Here is a 7,913-nt window from a genome sequence, read left to right on the forward strand (position 1 = left end):
CCCCCCTCCCTCACACACTTCCTCCCCCTCCATATATATCAAAGGGTCTGTTTTTCTCCCCCTGGCAAGGAGGAAAATGTGCACACAATTAGTATACTGAATAGAATAAGTATTTCTATTATCTTATAATGCATTTAGTAATGGCATTGTAAGGTTGAATCAAGAGCAATGTTCCCAGAGAACTCCCGTCAGAATGATGGTATAAGTAAATCCTGGGATTGTTTTTGTTGATTGTGAAGTTCAAAGGACTCTAAGGTGACAAAATTCTAACAAAACTCTCACATAACAAGCATATATTTTACCACACGTAAAAATTAAGTTGTTCTATTGGTAGTTGTAATCTATAAACTCATGTGTCACATCCAGGACAGTAAATGGCAGTTCGTCTTTCTTCAGGTAAATGGAATTTTTACATTCACCATCTAATTTTTTAAATTCTGTTCTGCTATGCTTTGCTTTGGTCACACGAATAGGTACTAATTAACAGAAAACTGGCTAAAACAAGCAGAACAATTATCTTTCCAAGATGAGGGAAGCCAGCTCACTTGATATAGCATACATTCATTGTTAGTTCTAAGCATAAACTTAGAGTCGTGACGGTATGGGTTAGAAAAAAATGATTTGTCATATTGCGTCATCTCAATATCAATGCTTAATTTGTTTGCTGATTTAATAAACCTATGCGTTAATACTTGTGTGTGCGGTATGACACCTGGCTTCAAACACGCTATCTCTAGAAGGGAAGCTTGGAAAATGTAAGATTTGGCATGTATGTGAATCATATTGATTATATCCTATATTTTTGGGGTGGATGTCAAAGGGTAAACAGGGTTCAAGTTGTGAAAACCTTGTAAAAATTATAAGTTCAAGAAAGGAAGCTGAACAGATATCATATTTAGTCTGTAAGTATACCACATGGCTAAAAGAGGCCTTTGTTATTGTGGAGATTAACAGTGGTCAAATTTTGTAAACCTTTAAAACTTGATATCTCAAGATGAGGAAGCTGGAAGAAATCTCATATTTACTGTAGTATGTATCACATTGAGTGAGTACAAGCAGGCTATCAGTGGTCATTTGTGTCAGCATCTGTCATTGTGAATATACTGTTTGTCACTTCTTGCTGTATTACTAAAGATCAAGTGTGTCAGTATGTCCCATTCATATGAAAGGATACTCATGTTGGATCATAGAAACCACAGTCTGGTTTATGCATACATGCTACTTGACAGCTGTCCTCATATGCCATTCAAGTATATCAAGGCAAGTAACAACTGGGATATAGTTTCTTTATCTGTGATGCATTATGTAGTTGTTGCAACTGAATAAGCGTTTTCGTAGAAAAGGTCTTGTATCATGTAAGTTAACTAAAATCTCAATTAAAGATGCAGAAGTAGAATGCACTCATCATACAGTATATCTAGGTGTTTGTATTGATGACAAACTAAGTTTCACTGGTCATATAAGCAGAATACTTAAACGGGTGTACTTCATAGTCTCAACTCTATCGTATATAGTTCCATATTTTCATGTTGATGTAAGCAAAAGAGTTTTTACTGCCAATATCTTACCACACCTAATATATGCTGTTTCTGCTTGGTATCACTTTTTACTAATTAAAGATAATAAGAGAATTTTTTTTTTTTTATAAAGTATTGTTCTAGAATTTTTAATATAGATTTTAACTTTCTTATGAGTACTGTAAACAATGCTGCTAAAAATGAGTTCATTAGAAGTGTAAATTGCATACAGAGAAATGACAGACATTCTTTGCATAGTGAACTTAACTCTCTACTTCAAGAAACTACTAGGTATAATCTGAGAAACAAAGCAATAACACCAAAATTCAGAATTAATTTGTATAGATAGTTTTATAGTTTTATTTATCTTGCTGCTATTTTATTTACAAAATGGTAATCTGGATAATTTATTGTAGACAGCTGCACTTGTACGTTTTGTATATATATATATGTGTGTATATGTATGTGTGTATGCGTGTGTGTATATGTGTGTACAGTATATATGTATATGTATGTATGTGTATTTTTATTTTCAGTGTTGACTGGCCTTGGATGCTCCCCAGTAAAGGATTCAGGTGATTATACTGTTGACTGTGTCAAGACCAAACTTTTAGTGCAAAGAATATTTATTTAATGTCAAAGGAAAAGGTGGGCCAAATATGTATACAAAAGCAAGAGAAATGTTAACTGATACCAAGTTGTGTGAATTGTGTACAAATATGATTTTACTTGCATCAGCTTGCATTTCCCAATTAGCCCTAATTGATTTTTTTCTTTTCCAACATTTGAACAATAGTCATTGAGATACTTTGACTAACACTAAACAATCTGAGTGTAGTAGAACTGGTTCTCACACAGCCTCCTTTCCCAGTATTTATGTTAAGCCTGATACTTAGTGTGACCAGCAGCATGTCATTTGAAGGTAGTCTGTATAGGCCACAAAGTTGTATTGTGACATCAAGAAGTACTTTCCTTGAGGTCTTTATAATCTCCAATTTTTTCAGACATTTTAAAAGAACATGCAAAAGGACAGAATGTCCCAGTGAGGTAAATTTCCTACAGGTGGTACAAAAACAGTTTAATAATTTTGACCATAGGTGACCATATTATAGTATCTGGCATATTTGAAGCCAATGCAACATAACTTTCAGCTGATTTTTGTTGAAAATAATTGATATAGCTTAGAGGCCTTTATGCCCATTAACAATACATCGTAGCAACAAACGTTTTTGGTGTTTATCAATACCAGTTGTGCATGGTGAGATATTCGTTTGGAAATACCTTCTAATGAATAATGCACTGCCTGACTGTGCAGGCAATATATCATGATTCGATGGTTGACATGTCATGAGCACACGAAAACACCCTACACAAACCCTCTGCTCCTATACCATATGATTTTATATTGCTTCCCAAGTACCATTTCCAACCAGCTAGGCATTGCCCAATCTTAAAATATATCACATGAAAAGGAATTCCCAAGTATTTTCACCATAGTTAACATTCACAGCCTGTCGATAATTGGATTAACAATAGTCTACCTTTAATTGATTGCCTGACCAACAAATACTGCTAGGCTACAACTGTGGACGCCAAAGCATAGTTTACTTTGATTTATGTAACCTTTTTTCCCCATGTGAATGTCATTTTGTCTTGAGATCCCCAAGATTTCAAAAGTTACTAGATGTGAGGCTATCTGTTATTGTCAATGGTTGTCAAGCATTAGTATTAAAAGTAGAAGGGAAATTGGATGATTTTCATAAAACAAAGTATTTGAAACAGCTTGTACTAAAAATAAAGAAACAGATACAGTTGTTCTATGTCACAATAGACGTAGGATGTTGCACGAGTCTTGCAGCACTTTTGTCATTTTTAAGAAATGTATTTATCTTATGCAGCAGAGAACATGAAGGAGAATTAAATTTGCAATAAATTTTAAATTAAATTGATATTTCCATTCATTTGTGTCTGTCCAAATAGTATCATGCAAGAAATCATTAATGACCATATATTTCAGCCGTTCATCATGTAGCGAAATTGGTCTACAGTTCCTCTATAAATCCTGCCATTAAGAAATGCAATTAAGATGAAAAGGCATACTCCAAAGAAGCCTTGCTGTCCTGATGTTTTTTTGCACTACGTTACCATACAGAAGAGCTTGTAGGATACATTTATCCGTGCTATTCTCTCATCCTGTCCGCGCGGACAGAAAATCACCACACACGGACGTTTTTTCCTAGTTAATAGTGTCCGTCCGGACAGATAATACTGTCCGCCGGACACAATTCCCCCCCGAAAAAGTTGTCCTACGGACACAATTCCCGTGGAATAGTGTCCGTGAGACGCCCGGACACTATTCCCTGTCACACCGGCGTCTCCCAGTCATGAGATCCCCGGTTCGATTCCCCGCCGACAGCAATGTGTGTCGTCTGGCTAGGGTGTTGTTCAATAACAACTTCCCGACATGGACGTTAAATGGATGTGTGCCGAGAGATTGGCTTCGGTCAGCTTGCGAGTCTATAAGCCTCCATGGCTTCTTTCGTGAGTTCCTGCTTGCGGGAAGATCACATATACATACATATTGGAGGAGCTGGCATAATACAACTAACATTACAAAAATGGGATACATTTCAACTACAAACACCCTGGATCAGACAATAACATAATGTTGAGGTATGGCGACGAAGTGGTTGTCATATTAATTTAACATGCATGTAGTCAGTGAAACGTTCAGTGCCCATTGCTTGGGTCGTCTAGATATCTAGATGAGCCCTTCCTCTATACTGCCGTCGGCCCCACCAGAAATAGTATTAATGCGGCCAGTCCAGTAACATACGTCCAATGCTCCTTTGGTACTGCTTAAGAGGCTCATTGGAATCACAAAACGGGCCACTCGATTGGAAATCTGGATACTAACTAAAGGGAAATATATTTCATGGATAGTAATAAAATAGCAGGAATATTACAATGTGTAACTCAAACTGATCACTTTGATATGGCGTTCTTTACATTTAAATAATAAATGCCACCATACTTATGAAGAAAATAAAATCCCCCATTTTGTTTTGCTTATTTTGCTGCGTTATTTCCCAAGATATCTAAATAACTAGGAAAACTCTAGTCGCTCATCTTGTCTTTAAAAAACATCAAACCTTGTTGCCCAATTTCTGGGTCCATCCCCCCACACACCCCTCAATTCCTGTAAACAAGACATATACGTGAAGCAATATCGAATAGCAAATATTATATTGGTAGGTATGCAGGTACAGAATACTTCTGGTGATATAGCATATATACTCACAGTGGTTTGTTTCATTCCTTCTAATATTTCTCACTATACAGTTCTCTCAGTTTTGACACGGAACCTGCATGGTAAATGACAATTCAAATGAAAATCCTGTCCTCAACGGAGAAGGCATGAAGATATAACTTCTGAATACAATTTCGTTAGGAATTTATGGAGGGTATTGGCCACATATTACTCTGGGGCCGTCGGCCACTGCCTCATGGCCCAAAATGGCATCGCGGCCCTGCTAACAACGCTAGTCTTTTCCATCAGAAACATTCGGAAATAGTTGATAGCTGAACGTTATTGAAAATTTGGCCACCTTGAAATGTTAAAATGTAATCACCTATTTCATCTCGCCTGACAGTTAATAAATTTATTTCAAATATTCCTATTCTTTTCAAATATATCATATATTATAGTTTGATTAGGTAATGCGCATGCTTGTTGTTTCCAAGACATTTACAATACATGATGTTAAGTTTTAAGACGCTCCAATCGCTATTACATTCGCTGATATTTTTGTATACAGCGCGGCGAGACTTTATTGTAAGTTGCGCTATATATGAACTGTTTATTATTATTATTATTATTATTATTAATATTACGTTTAAATGCATCAAAAGAAAACATCTCATGTGTAAAATTTTACTCTCGATACTCACACGAAGAGTAGACTTTTTAATATAGTCTAGAAAGAAATAGAACATTGCGAATCATTCCCGATCATTTTCGTATTGGATATGATCATAAAATACTAATATGAATGGGAAAAAAACAAACGTTTCTAACTTCAGAACCGTAATTAAAAGGAATAATTAATCACAAATTATTGTCATTTTTGTTGAAAAATCTCCGAATGTATATCTTAGATTTATCAATGGATTAACACTTTATAGACACTTACAGTAATATGAAACAACTTGGACCAAAGTGCGAATCCAAGGGGCGGGGTAAGGGGGAGGGGGGGGGGGGGAGTGTACACCCAATTCAACCGTTATAAACCTCACTCAAAAGTTCAAAAGTTGTTATAAACACAAAACCTTGAATTTACATCCAATTATTCAGATAAAATTTCTAGTCTAAAATATGCTGCAGAATGCATCGATTCGGCGTCCTAATTGTTATTTTTTGATGTGAGAGGATCCTAACCCCAACCCACCTGCCCCACTTGCCCCACCTAACCCACAAGAAGGACTGCACTCCCTCTTTCTATAGATCTGCTTCTTGTCCATCTCAGTACTGCAAAGTTTAGAAATGTACAACCGAAAGGAACTGCAATGATATTGAGCCTTGTAAAAATATAAGTATATTTAATGACAATATAGATAAGTGAGTTATGTTCATGTATTATTAGAACAAAAGAAAAAAACAATACCGTATTGTTATAGTTTTATTTTTGCAATCAATTTTATTGAATATTGGTCATCATTGAAACTATTGTTCAGTAGAAAATAAGTGACCATTTCTAAGCATTAATTAATATGAATAGGAAGTCAACGCTATAATAGCTTAGATTAGGAATACAATGACAAAAATGTAAAAAGAAAAGAAATTATGAATACAAATAAAAAATGCATATGGACGTATGTACTATAATGTTGTGAGTACATGAAATGATATGGCCGGGTAGTATAAGCACAAAATGCGGCATAAAAACAGGCGTATCAAATCGATGTCTTTGATATCTGAACATTTATGAAAAGATATGTAAATAACAGAATCACTAGTAAGTAATATTGAAGTCAAGTTGAAGAAAAAGAAGAACTATGGTTGTCATTGATTTAAGAAGCTGTAACATTCCAAATGAAAATTGATATATTTTGGCTCAAGTTGATTTTTTTTTAAATGGCTAGACATTTTCTGCAACGATAGGTGAAAAGCAAATCCTTATAAGCATTGTGGATGGCGAGGTTACGATTATTTGTTTTTAATTTCATGACATTTTATGTATGTGATACATCTGGCAACAGCAGAGATAATAATTCAACTGAACATGATATATATTTTTTTCTTCATAATATTTAACTCAATTATTTCTACAAAAAAAGGTTAAAATTCAATGAGATTTTATATACAGAGAAAATTGCTATAAACTATTATACAAATAATAAATGGTTTATTCCATTCAATTGGAATAAACCATTTTATTCCAATTTTTATTTCAATTAATTTGTTCCATTCAACGAGGCTGCGCCTCGTTGAATGGAACAAATTACATCTTTCGACGAATGAAATATTTGCACTATTGCACGAATGGAAACCATTTATTATTTGTATAATAGTTTATACAACACCTTCAAATTTGGATATAATTGGATGTAAAATGCACTCATGCAACAGATTGTTTTGAACAGACAGGTTTCTCTGCTCTCTTACCATTGAATAAAGTGCTATCAAAAAAGTATAACACATGGTTCTATTTCATAGAGTGCAATAGAGTGGATTTTGCATGCAATCGACGAGCAATTGACCAATCAAATGGCCGGAATATAATTAGGTGTTGTATAACAGTTGATATTCTAATTGTATCACATTACAAGAATATCGAAATCGAACGTTTACAAAAAGCACTAAGTAAAATATAAAACAGTGATATATATATATATATATATATATATATACATATATATATATATACATACATATATATATATATTTATATATATATATACATATATATATATATATATATATATATATATATATATATATATATATATATATATATATATATATTTACAACAACAAAATTACAACAACAAAAAAAACACTAAGAATGTATGAAACAGTGAAATCTCAAAACATTAACATCTATGCACGGAAGCTGAGTTTTCAAGCTAAGCATATACAACATTAAAACAATGATTTATAGGGTACCCGAGTTAAAATAAAAAAGAAAGAGGTTATACCCTGTTAATAACCGTTTTTTAATTTTTTTAATTTTTTATATTTGCTTGTTTGTAATGAACGATAATTTGACCAGACTCTATTGACGTACAATATCGTCCGTGGTTCCGTTCCACTGGCTCCTTGTTTTCTTTACCTCTGAACCGTGAATTTATTCGGGGAGGAAGCGATACTCCAAATAACAGCTTTTTTTAGGTTCT

General features: G+C 34.0%; 1 long non-coding RNA gene across 1 annotated transcript in view; it reads left to right on the top strand.

Annotated features, from left to right (window-relative positions):
• LOC139964113 (uncharacterized) overlaps positions 1 to 7,437 on the top strand; it is a 45,280-nt gene extending 37,843 nt beyond the window's left edge. Inside the window, exon 2 of the long non-coding RNA XR_011791827.1 lies at positions 4,860 to 7,437. This is a non-coding gene — a long non-coding RNA (uncharacterized lncRNA). The remainder of the gene's footprint in view (positions 1 to 4,859) is intronic.
• Positions 7,438 to 7,913: the final 476 nt, after the last annotated feature.

The sequence above is a fragment of the Apostichopus japonicus genome, chromosome 3, assembly GCF_037975245.1.
Source record: "Apostichopus japonicus isolate 1M-3 chromosome 3, ASM3797524v1, whole genome shotgun sequence".
Classification (NCBI taxonomy): domain Eukaryota; kingdom Metazoa; phylum Echinodermata; class Holothuroidea; order Aspidochirotida; family Stichopodidae; genus Apostichopus; species Apostichopus japonicus.